The sequence below is a fragment of the Ambystoma mexicanum genome, unplaced genomic scaffold (genome assembly GCF_040938575.1).
Source record: "Ambystoma mexicanum isolate Mex_15411 unplaced genomic scaffold, UKY_AmexF1_1 Mex_scaf68, whole genome shotgun sequence".
NCBI lineage: Eukaryota > Metazoa > Chordata > Amphibia > Caudata > Ambystomatidae > Ambystoma > Ambystoma mexicanum.
Genome location: NW_027182486.1, coordinates 1,297,827 through 1,313,936, shown reverse-complemented (window position 1 = coordinate 1,313,936; position 16,110 = coordinate 1,297,827).

The window sequence follows — 16,110 nt, the reverse complement described above, 5'->3', positions numbered from 1 at the left end:
ATACAGACACGCCTCTAGCACAACACTATACACTGTGCGCATGCGCTCTGCCACACGATCGAACGATCTTTTCCGCTCGTTCCAAAAAATAAAACCCGCAGCTGCGCTGACGCGCCCTTAGCACTACAATACACATTGCGCGCATGCGCCCCGCCACCAGACCGAGAGAGCTTAGTCCCTCTCACCCGACAACGCTACCGCATCTGGCGTCTGCGAACAGCTCCGGCGAATTTTGCCAGCACTTCAGGCTATTTTTGACTAGATGAGGGGAGCCCAGCGCACGACAGCTCCTGCGCTGCACCGCTGAACCCATTCAGGTAAAGCAACTCCCTTCTCTCCCCCCCCCCTCTTACCCAGTGAGGCAGCCCACGACTTCTATAACACTGACTAGGCTTCCTCGTTCTCTTTTCCTCTCTGTAGAAATATCACTCACAGCCAGCCCGCAAGATTCGAATACGGCACCTGCAGTCCTGCTCCCTCCATACCTCATCAGGGGACCGTACCAAGACCCTACAAAGTATAGGTGAGCCCCCTTAGGGCCGATATTGTGCTCTGCCCAAGTGCGTGCCCCGGCTAACCTAGCCTATGATGCCTCACAACTCAAGTCTTTTTAAATGTCATGTTTAACAAACTTTCTAATCATTTTTAATTCTAAACACTAACAGAGTCCCCCGGATTTCTTTCCAGGGCGACCTATATCAGGCCCAAGAAGAAGGCTTCTTTGCCGAAACGTCCAAGGACCAGCCTCCTGCCCACCTTCTGCTAAGTCCTTATTAACTGTCTCCAAACAACTTATGATTCAACTCAGGACGTCGACCACGTGTTAGGTCACCCCAAGCCTGGCTAAAGAAAACCAATAGCTCTTTATACTGTTTTGAACATTGGTTGGAATATGTTTACTTAAATTTAACTTGTTTGTCACTTGCCACCAGTAGGTGGTGGTTACGATTTTAACTCCTAGGCATCAAAATTGAATTATGTTTGCCAAAAACTTCTTTGAATTTATAAAAATTTAAATGCAAAAGTAAAAAACCAAATATTTATGTTGAAATGCAAAATGAATAAATGCACCTTTACTTTATATGAAGATGTCAATCCGTAAGTCTATTAGTGTTTAGATTTCACTTTTATTACACATGATTGAACACGTGTGTCATGACTAAATAACCCAATGGGCACTATATAAAAAAAGAGTACCCCCCAAAATCCAGTTGTCAGAGCAAACCCACCTGTGTATCTTGACCCAGCATGCATGGCAGGTTATATGTTGTGTGTCACATGTCTGCCTGATGCGTTTGCTGTCGGTGTGTGTGTGTTTTGTGTGCTTCTGACATGTGTAGTGACCTTTTTTCTCTCTAGTTTTCAGGTGATGACGCAATGGAGGCGGAGGATGGTGTTGTCATGCCAGACACAGGGTTGTTACCACTACATCAACCCGGCACTAGTGGGGGTCGTGGGGTGGTAGGCCACGAAAACCCCGAAGTGCTACAGTCCATCTTGTCTCTGGCTGCCTATGAGTCCAGCCTTGATGACGACTCTGACGTCCATGTTGAGTTGGATGAGCATCAAGTCCATGTGTCAGGGGTGAGTGATTCTGATGTGGACACTCCTCTGTCTGCGACACCTGCACTGAGGGATCAGACAGTCTTGGTTCCTCCGCCCGTGGTGGATCGGGACGCAGGGTCACCCTCCACACCAGTCACTGATGTGTCTGGGACATCATGTCGACGGGGGCATGTAGTCGTGCAGCCGCGGGCGGTGCCAACACAGCGAGGACCCCCAGTCCTTGGGTCCCGCAGGGGTCAAGCCCGGCAACGCGGTCGCTGCGCACAACTGCAGTATACTGAGTGGGAGCAAGACATGACTGCCAATTCAGAACGGCAGGGAGCAGCAATGGAGAACATCGCTGAGAGCATGGAGCGTGTGGCCCGATCTGTGCTCCCCCCTGCTACGCAGGTGCTTCTCCAGAAGCAGGCGGCACGGTCCACGGCCCGCTCGCTCAGGCTGGGCATGGCGGCCTCAGACAGGGCACGCCAGGCTGAAATGTCGTCTCTGCGTCAAGCAATTGCTGCTCACGCAGAGGCGCACATGGATGCCCTGAGGGAGGAGTGTGCTTCCCTCAGATCCACTCTGGGTGTCCGTATGATGTCCCAGAGGCAGCAGGCAGAGGAGAGGTTTGCACAGCTTGAGCGTACCATCTCGGCTGAGCTACAGGCTTGGCGGGAGGTGCAGCGGTTGTCCAGCCAGGCCTTGCAGGAGGAACTCCGTGTTACACATGCTACCTTGCAGAGGAAGCACGTGTATCACGTGAGGTTCTGCATGCAGACCTACGTCACATCGCCACACAGAACCAGGCTCACCCGTCCGGCAGACTTGCTGCCGACGAGGGGCAAGCTGCGGCTAGGCGTGGCCAGGCTACTGTGCCACATCCTCCTTTCCAGGATGAGCCAGACTCGGACGACAATCTATCTCCCACATAGGTCGGGCTGTGTAGGCGTTGAGCCCATGGAGGTTTTTTTTTTGGCTCAGCATCATCACATGTGGATGTTGAGCAGCACCCTGTACCTCCCCCCTCCTGGGTGCCTCCCCTCCCCCCGGGTCGTATGTGGCCATTTTTGATTTTTCTTTTAGTTTAGTTAGTTAAGTTTCTGTTTGATAGTTAGTTTAATTAGGTAATGTAGGTTTTCCATAGTTAGTGTAATTAGTTAATAGTTACTATAGTTTAAAATTGCTTGTCTATTGTGCTTTCATGTGATGGTGCGGTGCTTTGTGGCTTTTGAAGGCATCCACTGTCTGTTCCAGCTGGACCCTTCAGGCTTGTCTTGTGTATGTGTTTGCTGCTTGGGGTCCTTGACTCACATATGCCACTCCTGCCTCCCTTATCCATGGGCTCGCAAGGATGGTTCGGTGTCACAAACTTTTACACAAGGGCTTTGGACTGTCATATCTGTGGCATGTCTGGTGCTGTGTGACTTGTGTTTACACCCCTAGTGGGGATGATTTTGGTGTTATTGTCAACTGTTCAGCTTTTGCTAGATGGGGTGTTTCATGATTAATGTGTACATTAATTGCTATGCATTGTGTAGTATGTTTCTTATCTTTACTGTACACGTGCTTGTTGCAATTCATGCTGTAGATAGTGTTCTACACTTTGGATGTGAAAGACGGACTGATTGTGTGATTTATGATGTGACTCTCTAACATGGTCAAGTAATGAGATGCCTGAAGAGACACACACAGATGACTTTAAATCATTAATCATGTGTTTCATGCCCTTTCTGCAGGGGGATGAGCCTCCAGAGCACCTTTGCCAGCAGACATGGCCCATTGGACGACGGAATTCTGGACACGTTTGTTGGTGCCCACATGCACATGTGTGCACAAGCAGAGGCACAGGGATTGCAGACCTACATCCTAGAACTGCTGACGTGTTCCAAGGAACTCCAGGCAAGGTGAGCAGCACAGGCCACAACACAGCAAAGCTTGCACCAGGCGAGTTGCACATGCAGGCTTAGTCACAACACTGAGGGTGAGCTTGGACGAATATTGGTGTTGAAGCACACAATGCAGCTCAGATGTGTTGGTGGACTGATGGCTGTTGATTGTAAGGTTGTCTGGGACACCTGCAGGGGCAGTGGCACATGCCCTCTGGTACACCAAGGTCCATTGAGGCACTTGTATCAACCATGTAGCCTTCCGAGACATGGAAAGGGGCAACTCACAGGGACATACAGCAAGGTACATACTCGGGTGCAGTGCATTTCATTTCCATGTACTTTATGATAAATGCACTGCCAACTTTGTTTCGGTCATGGTGGTACGCAACTTGCTCTGAAGTCATGGCTTGCTATATGGGTCTGTCTGCTTACCCAGGGAACATTGCATGTTGTGTGAATTGTGACACATTGGTGTTCCATTTGCCACGCACCCACCTGCGGCTGACTTACTGCATTGACTGTGTATGACCCGTCACAGGGGAATGTTATATATGGGTACGAAGCATCTACACCAGATTGTCTGTTTGTAGAGTAGTTTGTTGCTATGGGGCATGTTTGGTGGTGTGTTTTTGTGTAATTGGCACGTACAGGGTGTTGACTGTGGCTCTCTTTGCAGCATTGCAGTACTCCTGTAACCAGACCTGAGAGTGCGCAGGCAGGAGGCCAGCACTCAAAACCAGAGCTAAGTGTCTTGTTGTTTTTCTTTCAAACTGCTCTGCATAGGCTTGCTGGGGGGTGCACTAATGCATGGATGTATGTGTGATTCAATTTGGTATGTTTTTTCCCCCTAATCACCCAGAATCCTATGCAATTTTGAACCCTGTACCCTCTACCCAGTGTTCCTGCTTCCCGTACCTATCCAAGCAATGTTCCCTAACCCTCTTTCCCTGCTGGGGTTGCGGATGCCTGTGTAAGCCCCGAACTTGCAGGCGCCAAAACCCTAGAGGGGGTGGTTGGTTCGTACCACTCCTAAGCCTGGACTACAGAAGGCCATGACAATGATGTCCAAGTTTGTTTGGATTGTCTATGTGTTCATGCAGGTAGTACATTTTCGTGCATTCCCTACTTTCATGTGTCATTCCTCCTCCCCTCTCCTGCCACTCATTCCAGTTATCCAGTGTGCCAACACCTGTCCCGACTGCATATCCCTGAACCTCCTTCCCCACCAGGGTCTCAGGGGCCTGTGTGAGTTTGACCTTGCAGGCACCCGGGACACGGTGGGGGTGGTTGTTTCGTGACACTCCCGCACCTGTACACGGGACCTGTGACAGTACACATCCGTTCATGGTGCATCATCCTATGTTATGTACCACACATGGTTCACATCCTGTTGTGACATTGTTTTACTGTGCTACCTTGGTTGTTGCATCATTGTGGTAGTACTTGGCCTTTGTGAGGTACTGCTACGTCAAGTCATCTACTGGAGGGTGTTCAGGTTCGTTTTTATGCCTTGGATTTTGTGATTTTGGAAATGAGTGTGGATTCTGAGGCACCTTTTTACACACAAGGTGGGAGATGGTGACGAAGGGTAAAGGTGATCCTGTGGCCAGGTGGAATTGAGGGTTGAAGGCTCCATGACCCAGGTGCAGTTGTTCAGTGGGTCATGGTCAATTGTGAGGGAGGGGGCGGTTGTTGTTGATAGTTGCCTTGCCCTGCAGTGTGATGGGAACTCATTGTTGACATTGTAATGGTGGTATCCTATGTACATGTTGTGTTGTGCTGATCAATGCCTGTTCATGTGTTGTGTTTACCTTTCAGGTGCGAGGGGATAGTTGTGGTTTGACATGCTGGGGTGTACACATGGTGAATGTTCACATGTGATGTGTAGAGAACACTGATGGTCACTTGAGTGCACATGCATATGTTGAGTGCATGTCCTTGCAGACCCACACACTTGCACTCTGATGCACTACATGTACTCCCACCCTTGCATATCCACGTGTACACTGTTTGCCTTCTGGTGGCCACTGTGTCCCTGCAGCACATGTTCTGTGACCAATTATGGATCCTGTACATGCCTAATTTGCTTTTTGATGTGGTCTGTCGCTTAGATGTGATGCTCAGGGTGTGCATCACACACAATGGCTGTTCACTGTGCTGTGCGCTGAGCAGTGTGTTGCAGGAGTAGGACACAGCACACAGAAGCTGCAGTGTTGATTTTGCAATGCACAATGTGCATGTAGACAGGCATTCATCGTTATGTTACGTCTACAACTCTTGTAATGCATTTGGAAATGACTTATTTTGGGTGGCAGGTTGTTGGTCTGTCATTTCATCTGATTCCAGGTCAGGCATCATTGTCTGATGCCACTGTACATTTTGGACATGGCAATGTGTACCTTATTGTTACTGTGTTGGTGTATGGGTATTGCTTGCCATGTCATGTTGTGGTTTGGGAGGGTTTGAGTGACATAACAGTGATGGCCATGGCCTGTTTTGCAGGTGTGTGTGATGCACACCTTGCATGTCAGGGTCATCCGCTTCTCCGAGCAACTAGCTGGGGGTAGATCTCTCTCCGCGGCAGGGCCCTCTCTCTGGGACAGCCTTCCTGCCTCACTTGAACTTGAGGGGAACCATCTCGGGTTCGGGAAGCACCTCAAGACCTTCCTCTTTGCTTCTGCTTTCTATCTGCCTCTCCCTTGCGGAATTCTTCACTGGAACTGCACTGGATCTGCAACTGGGCCACTCTCACCGACCTCGGTCCCTGGCCCAGCCACTCTCCACTTGCACTGCCTCCCTGGCAACCCCTGCACTGCGGTACTGTCTCTCTATCCCTACAGCCCCCCCTTCCCAGCACTTGTCTGCACTTACCTTTGCAGTTGCCACCAGCTGACCTATGTATTTGTTTTTTGGTCTACTTCCCCTGTACTGCACTCCCCCCCTCCCCTTCCCCTTGCACTTTTCCCTTCCCCCTACCCCTGCACTTGCACGATCTAAATGACACCTGGCCTAGTAGGACCGTTGTCTGTCTTCCCTTGTTCCCCCTCCCTGCCTCATCGCACCTTGTAATACTTGTGTATAGGCCATATCATGTCATATGTCATATGTGTGCCTTTTGGTCACACAGGATAGCTTGTGTTTAAGTAGCTAGGGATGCAGACGATGTGGCACTTCCATGGCAACTATCTCAGGGTGGTAGGGTTGTGACAGTTGACTGTCTCTTTGTCATCATCGATTGTCACCTGGTATGTGCCAGGCCTGTGTGCACTCCGCAGGGGTGGGAGTTTAGGTGAAAAATGTGACCACAATCTGGGTCCGTGCTTCCTCGCCACGTGCCCTGTCCCCTCCCATGGGCAGCGCCTGTGCCTGTGGTTGGGGATGTGGGGGCACCACCATGTCCACCGGGACGCCCTGCCGTGTTGCAACATTGTGCAGGACACATGCTGCCACAATGATCCTGCACACTACTGGTGGTGCATAGAGTAGTTGCCCGCCAGAGCGGTCAAGGGAGCGGAAACGTGACTTGAGCACTCCGAATGTGCGCTCCACTATGGCCCTGGTTGCAATATGGGCGGCGTTGTATCTTACCTGGGGTGGTGTGGTGGGGTTCCGGATTGGCGTCATCATGTGGTTGCTCAGAGGGTAGGCACTGTCCCCTGGGGAGGTGATAATAGTTGATATTATTATGGTTTGGGTATTTGTCTGTGTGTGACTTGCATGCATGTGCAAGGGCATTTGTACTCACCTAGGAGCCATGTGTCGCCATGCTGCCCAGCTTCCAGGGCCTGGCTCAGGGCGGACATTCTGTATATGAAACTGTCATGGGTGGAGCCAGGGTAGTTTGCATAGACAGAGGTGATGATTCGCTTTGCATCACATACCACCTGTACATTGATGGAATTCCAGTGCTTGCGGTTTTGGTAGATGTGCTCAGTGGCCCTAGGTGGACGTAGGGCCACATGAGTGCAATCTATGGCACCGAGCACTTTGGGGAAGTGTGCCACCCTGAAAAAATCCAGGACAACAACCTGCCTTTCTGCGGGTGTTCTGGGCATGTATATGTGCCTGCGGACTGAGGGGCGCGCTGTCATGATTGCCAGTACCTGGTGTAGGCAGCGTGACTGCGTGGCCTGTGAGACCCCCCCCCACTATGGCAGTAGTCCGCTGAAATGACCCAGTGGCCAAAACATGCAGGACATTGAGCACCTTCTCCAAGGGGCTCAATGCTTGGGAGCAAAGGGTGGGGGATGTAAGGTCATCTTCCCACTCCCTGACCAGGTCTAGGATGATGTCGGGTGGAAACCTTTACCTGCCATAGACCTGGTTGTCAGGCATCCCAAAAAGGCTTGTCCGTGGTGCGAAAATGCGTGCCCTGGCTATTCTCCTCCTCCTGCGGTATCCCACGATCAGTGCTGCGACAAATGGGGCATTCATCGTAGCTGTATATACGTGTTTGTTGTTTGCGCACACTTTTGTACTGTGCGCGGGGACGCTTCCGCCTTCCTTCGTGTGGCGGACGCGTTGACGCCTGTGTGCGTCTTTTGACGTGCGCGTGTTTCCCGTATTCGGATCAATAAATAGGGGTTGTTCGTGTGCGTGTGGGCGTTCCGTGTAGTTCTCTGCAGTACTTCCCCAGTTACACCTTCTTTTTCACGCGTTGTTCCCCATTCCGCGTGTTACGCCCACTGTTCCGCCCACTTTGGTTGTGTGTGCCGCGCTATGTGCGCTTTTGCTGTACGCGTAGCGCACGCTGTGTATGCCTGCGTGCGCCATGGCTGGATTGGGCGTACGGACAGCGGGAAACACGCCCAGCGTCTTCCTTGAATCGCACGCGTGCGCGTGCGCTGCTTTTCTCACACTTGCGCTCCCTTGCGCCTGCTTGCGCATGGATTTTCGGCACACGTTTGTTCCATGAATCGGCCCCATTGTATTTACATGAATGGTTAGTGTGTTACATACATGGGTAACATTTTTTAAGTATTACTACATATACTTTGTATGTGTGCTGCTTTGTGAATTTGTTAAATGTTCCTTTGTTATGATATAACTATTACACATACCTCCCCAGAGTTTTTAGGTGGTGGTACTGTTGTCCAAACATGTCCGCGGACCGTCAAATTCAGTAGAAAGGGTTCAGTATGTTCCATATTCTATGTACATAAAGTCAAAGTTATTATTGTTAAGTTGTGCTACTTAAAAACTATGAAATTCAGTAAAAAACGTTGTTAAAGGGACGTTAAGATAAGCAACCATAACTTGCGCCGCCAACGTGCACTGCTAACACTAACACCCAGGACATCAAAGATGACATCACAAATGTCATTGATGACATCACTGATGACATCACATGTGCATTTACCTTTCATGAAAAGTCTGTACAAGGGATTCTTAGTGTAATGTTAATAAAAGAAGTGTCAAAGATTATTGGAATAAATATCAAGTGCTAATCAGTGCATTAAGCTATGCATTGATATAAATAGCATTCTATTATTAACTTCAATCCAGTATACTAAGGTACTCATGTAGAAACATAGGCATTGTGTGCAGCATACATGATGGAGGTGCAATATTCATAAGCTTGCCATGTTGAATATTGAAATGATAACTGTTTTCATATTAGAGTTTTGCGTACAGTGAAACTTGTGATAAGTAGGTAATAAAACCCACTTACTACATAATTGCATTATTATACACAAATCACAAAGAGACAACACCACATACAAATATGAATATATACAAGGGAACTGAAGTAGGAAAAAGAAACAGCAATAGTAGCAGAAAGTGTTCATAACCTAACTGATTACCTTTATGCAGAGAAATGATTGCTCTGTTTCAAAGCTATTACTTACCTTATCTATATATATCACATGATGTGTCTGGACCCTAAGGAAAATAGTGTGAGTGCAACATATAAAAATATGAGCATATACAGGGAAAGTACAGTGATAAAAAAACATCAAAAGTATCAGAAAGTGCTGATAAATCTACTGATAATTTTAATGCACAAAAAGGATTGCTGTCTTTCAAGGTTGTGACTTCTCCTATGTATATGTTTCATATGATATGACTGGACCATAAGGGAATTATTCTAAGAACATACTTGAAGGATAAGTCTACGAATATAGTAATTTACAATTTTTAGTTCCTGACTGTTACTGAAGAAAATCATGTGGCCTAGATATGTCAGGAAAGGAAAAAAAGGGAGAGCCAGCCACGTGATGTCATCAGTGATGTCATCAATGACATTTGTGATGTAATTTTTAATGTCCTGGGTGTTAGTGTTAGCAGTGCACGATGGCGGCGCGAGTTATGGTTGCTTATCTTACCATAACTGCTGAATTTCAGGGTTTTTTTGGTTTTACTTTGAACCATAACATCCCTTTAATAACGTTTTTTTCACTGAATTTCATAGGTTTTTAGTAGCGCAACTTAACCATAACGTCCCTTTAACAAAGTTTTTTTACTGAATTTCATAGGTTTTTAGTAGTGCAATTTAACCATAACGTCCCTTTAACAAAGTTTTTTTACTGACTATATATATAATTGGTAACAACTAACCTGAATAAGGATATTTTGAGGAAATGAATCCAGGAAACAGAAGACAACGACAGGAGAAAATAACAAACAGGGATGTTAGTATAGGGAAGTAGCCCCGGACGGCACGAGGGTCGCACTAGTGCCGGGTTGGTGCAGTTTCAGGGAAGCGTTTATATGCACTTGAAGACAATATCATAAGATAGTCACTCAATGTCCCAGAATCCAACAGAAGACAAATATCCAAACAAGTCGTGGAGATAAATAATAGCAGAGATGGGGTTTGCCAATTAAGTATGTACCTGAGCACACATGTATCCAGAGTAGGTGTAGAAAAGTTCCAGATAGTTGACAGCAAGTCTCTACTTTTGGTTCCGAGTGCAGAAGTGGCAACCTGGAAATAAGTACCGCAAGAGACAGAAGGGAGCTGGATCCAGTAACGTTACGAGTCAAACAACCAGATGAGCACGACAGGAATAAAGGAGGAGACAATGCAATCCAATAGTCAGGCAAAGGTCAAAACCAGGAGTTCAGATGAGGAATTGTGTAGGAAGACACGAAGAAGTAACAGACGTAACCGTGTGTAGCTTGTAACGCTAATTAGCAGCAACAAGCCCCTTGGAAGACCGTGGTTTTATAGTCGTAAGAGGGGCATGTCTTGCCATACATCTTCCACGTACAAGACGTGTCAGCTGACCCGGAGTCCGTCGTAGTTTGTACAGACGCCATGGCAGCCTGTATCTGGTCCATAGAGGAGCTTGTAAAGAAGTCGTATTCTGCAAGGAGGCCCGCGGGGAAGCCTGTAGTGTAACAGCTAGCTATAGGGGACATTAAGGGTCTTCTAGCAGCTATCCTTGGAGAAAGGGCTGATGACATTTGGACGGGAGCAGGATACGCGAGTGTCATTGCACAGAACACAGCGCATGACGGAGCTCTGTTTAATAACTGTAGAGTAGCATTCTGAAAGCCCTTAGAGTACAATATCCTGATACGTCAGATATGGCACGTAAGATGCAGGAAGGGGAGGATCCTCTTACTTACATTCAGAATTTTCAGGAGCAATGTTCTTTCGAAACTCGAGAGCTGCGGGGAAAATCTATACCTGTATTCTATCAAATATTATTTCAGAGTCTGCCAGACCAGGTTCCGAGACAGCTCAAGAAGCTGGTGGGTATGGAGGCAAAACCATGGCCAGAAATACAGCGGACCATTGCGCATCATTGCCGACTGTTGCAGGAGAACAATCGAAAGAGAGATGATGCTAGGAAGATCAAGGAAGCTAAATTAGTGCAGAAGAAGCTATCAAAGTATGCTATAGAAGGGGCAATGTTAACAAGTGGAGAAGGGCCAGGGTTGCAGCAGACAGCAGGTATGCCACAGGTGAATAACCAACAGCAGATGGATCAAGGTGGTAATAGATTTATACCAAGACGAAGGAAGGGGAGGCTTCTGAGGAAGGTGCTTCCAGAATAATCAGGGACATTTTCAGAATAACCAAGGCAGTTTTCAGAATATGCAGAATGACAATCAGGGCATGCAGGGAGGACAAATAAGAAGACTCCCTCCTGTGTGTTGGACATGTGGAATGACAGGGCATTTCGGGTGAACATGTGGGACCCCAGGGTATGTACAGAATGGGCAATTCTCAAGAGGGTGGACCGCTTATCTGCCAACATATAGCCCACAAAATAAGGACGGATTTGCCCAAGATCAGACGGTGTATCAATCACAAGGGCCGAGAATGAAATAGGCTTTGCAACCACAGCAAACACCATTGTACCCGCCACAAGGGAAGTCACAGCATGTACCAATGCAGGTACAGCAGAGTGAAAACAGAGGACAGTTATTGACTCCTAGAATACGGGGTGTCACTGTCGAGGGTGGGAATCCTTTCACGGGCACGGGAATAAGTATATATCCGCAATCGGACAGCTCACTGGGTGACTTGATGTGTTCAGTACTATCAGTGATGCCTAATCCTCAAGAGGAACTGAGGGTTGACGTTACACTAGGAGCCAAATCCTTTTCTTTTTTAGTAGACATGGGTGCAACTCGGTCATGCATACGGGAGGGAACATTTTCATTATCGGGTAATGCCATGAATGGTCAAGGGTTCTCGGGAGCTACAAGTAGAGTTCCTTTTACTGAGAAATTGCCAGTCTCTACAGGAGAATGTGACAAGACTGTCCCGTTATTATATTCAAGACAGACTCCAGTTAATGTATTGGGCCAAGATTTTATGACAAAGCTAAACATGATGATTTCCTTCACTGATGAAGGCATAGTGTGTTCACCGCCAGGGATGCATTATTTAAACGTGGGTGAATTTATCATGGCATTTGCAGGTGAAATAGCCATACGAGGAGCACTGTTAGAACCAGAAGTCTTTCACTATGGGGTGCGCATTTTGTTAACATGGCTACCTGGTTTAGTAGGCAAGATTATGAGAATCTCTGATGATTTTTTGTTCAGGCCACAGATACCTATGGACGAAGAGGGGGAACACGTTTTTCCCTTAGAGTTACAAGCAGCTGTAGTGCGAGGGGAATTGGCCATGCTCATGGGAGTTGATGATGACGGCAGATCATGGAGTACAGTGATTGCTATTGGGGAGGATTACAGATTGACTGACATCACAGAGTAGGATATGTTTAGAGACGACCCATCAAATGACGAATAGTGTTCGAGATGAGCATTACATATTGGATCAGGACAGAAAAACGCAAGGTTCCACAGAAAATGATGATAGCGTGGCAGCTTCCTGCATTTTTTGATGAAGATATGGCAAAAGTGCCAGTTGCTTCATGGACTATGGGCCCCTATGACGTAGGCCTATTAAAGGGGGTTTATTTATTTATTTTATTTGGATTTATAAAGCGCCCAGTGGCCCTGAGGCATTGTGGCACTGTTAACAGAGCATTCAACTTGGAGAAGTCAAAATTAAATTGAAGCCAGGAGCAATTTTACCTCGAGCAAGGCAGTATCCCATGTCTCGAGAGGCAGACAAGGGTATTTTTAAGACAATATCCGCCATGATGGATCAGGTCATCTTAGTGACATAAGAGTCAGCATGCAATCCCTCTGTGGACCCTATCAAAACATTGAAGGGGGGGTTGTGGTGTTTAATTCAAGATATGAGGCTGATTAACCAGATCCGGCAACAATAATATGTAGTATCCCTGTTGAGGCACGATATTTTACTGTGATTGATTTGAAAAATGTGTTTTTCTCAATCCCATTGCATAAAGATTCTCAAGATATGACATCATTTACGTTCCGTCAGACTAAGCTGAAAAGCACAAGATTGCCCCAAGGGTATTGTGAGTCACCATCGATTTTCAAAAGGGTCCTGGAGATGGACCTAAGCAATATTGAGTTGCCAGGTGTCGTGCTGCAATAGGTAGATAATATTTTGGTCTGCAGCACATCAGAACAAGAGTGCAGACGTGACTCAGTTCAGCTAATGATTATTCTAGCAGAGAAGGGATATAAGGTGGACAAGGAAAAACTGCACTATTGCCAAGAAGAGGTGTTATACGTAGGACAGTTAATCTCGCATGAGGGACAGAAAGTTACACCTGAAAGAGCTGAGGCGATTTCGAAAACATCAAAACTGCACACGATAAAGCAAATGCAACAATTGTTAGGATTGTGCAATTATGTCAGAGCATGGGTATTTGATTCTAGTTCATACACAAGGCCATTGTTGCAGGCCCTCAAAAAGGCCCAAGTGAATCAGGAAACAATTGAATGGACTGAGGAAATGGAGGAGGGGTTTGACGAGTTAAAAGAGGCAATTTGCACAGCTCCAGTTTTAGAGATTCCTAATTATTCGGAGGAATTATTTTTATTTGCGCACACGAATGGAACAGTCATGACAGCAGTACTCAAGCAGAGAACTACATTGGGGTACAAGACCTTAGCGTATTACAGTGGGATTTTGGTCCCAGTAATGAGGGGTCACTTCCCATGCAAACAATCGTTGTCAACAGCCGCATTCACTATTGGGAAGTCTGCCAGCATAGTAATGGGGTGTTCCATGACATTATTTGTTGAGCATGCTTTATTTGCTGTTCTGGAGAAACCCAAAGGTACATTGACATCTCAAAGAGCTTCTGCTTATGATGTAGTTATATCGAATCCAGCAATTAAAATAGTCAAATGTAAGCCGGTGAAGTCTGCCATGTTTGTAGCTGAACCACTGGCAGAGGATGAGCAAGTACATGATTGCTCGAATTATAAGGAATTCTATGATGAGATCCCAAGGGTGAAATAAAATGCTTAAGCAGCTTGGGAAATTCTCTTTATTGATGGTTCTTCAAAGATAAATCAAACTGATGGAGAATGAAATTCAGGCTCAGCTGTGGTAAGACACAGAGCCAACAGGGAATTTGAAGTGTTAGCAAGTGCACGACTACCGTCTCATTTCTAAACGCAAGCTGCAGAATTGGGGACTCTGATTGTCACGCTCGAGAATCACGCAGAGCAGGAAGTTATGGTGTAAAGTGACTCAGCCTACGTGACGTCAACCGTGCACACAGGGCTAGCATGTTGGAAAAGGAGGGCCTACCTCCCAGCAGACGGCACTCCAGTGCAACACGCTGCATTATTGAACAGACTTATTAAAGCACTACAACTCCAGTAGCCATCGCAATAGTTAAGTGCGCAGCACACACTAAGAGAACTGACTTTATTTCACACAGAAAACAAGCCGCAAACGAACAGGCCAAAATAGTTGCATATTCTTCTGAAATGTTTAGTTTTGATGCACCTGATGTGAAAGAGAAAATGGTGGTGATGATGATTGTGAATGAAAGTTTTAGCCATTTGTTCCGTACTCAATTAATGGAAGTTCAAGGTGGAGCCCCACAGGATGAGAAAGACCTGTGGACACGGAGGGGTTGTTCTTTATCCCCTTCCAAAGCACTGTGGCCACAAGACAGCACTGGTAAACCGGTGATGCCTGTAGCCTTATTAAGGGTGGCGTTAGAACAGCTACACTAACCTGCGCATGTCACTAGGGAGAGCCTGGGGAGAGCCTTGCAGCAACAATTGCGGAGGACTGGTTCTGTTTGAACATGTTACTTTTTATGTAGTTAATTGCATCATATCTCAAAGTTTTACTGATGGGCACACGCTGCAAACTGTTAGAGGAGTTATTCCTCGACCAAATGGTCCTTTTCAGCATTTACATATCGACTATGTTGATATGCTGAAGGTCTGTAAGGATAGTGGTGTTGTGCCGCTTCTCTAGGTGGATCGAGGCAGGTCCATGCACACACCCTGATGCCACTTGCGCTGTAAAGTTTTTAGTCTGGGAAGTATTTCCTAGATGGGCAACATGTGAGGTGTGGAGATCAGATAATGGCCCCCATTTTGTGAACGAGGTGTTTGAGCAAATTAGCTTACTGCTGAGTATAAAACATACGTTTTCTTCTGCTGATCACCCACAAATGAACGGCATATGTGAGAGACTCAACAGCCTGCTCAAAGAGAGGATATCCAAACTAAAATTAACACTAAAAAAGGCTGCATTGTCTGCCCCTAGCATTATATGCATTGAGAAATCAGCCTGGCTCTGACCACCACCTCACACCCCACAAACTAGTCACAGGGAGGCGAATGAGAACGCCTCTAACTCCTCCATCGAGGACTAGGAGTGATGCCCAGACAACTGCAGAACTGTTAGGAGATGAGCTACGTGTGTACTTAACATGTATGACCGCGAGTATCTGTGTCATTTCAGATCAAATCAAGCGGACGGGGTGTCCGTCTCAGAACACAGAAGAAGACCATACAGCAACCAAACCTGAAGAATTACGTGTACTAAAACTTTTTATTGGAGATCAAATTCTGATAAAAAAAACTTTACCCGAAAGTGTCACGAGCCCAGATTTAACGGCCCTTTCATGGTGGTGGACATTACTCCATCATTGCTCCATCAGCAGTCAGGGTCAAAGGAAGACACGCTTAGATTCATCTCGGAGATGAGAGAGTCTAAGCTGGAGCAGCCGGGTCAACCCCGCCTCATTCGGAATCAAGTCAAGGAGAAGCAGTTCAGCACGTGCAGACTAGTTCGATGACGAGGAAGAAGGACGCAGAGACTGTCCAGTAGGCAGACACAAGTTTACACATGGAC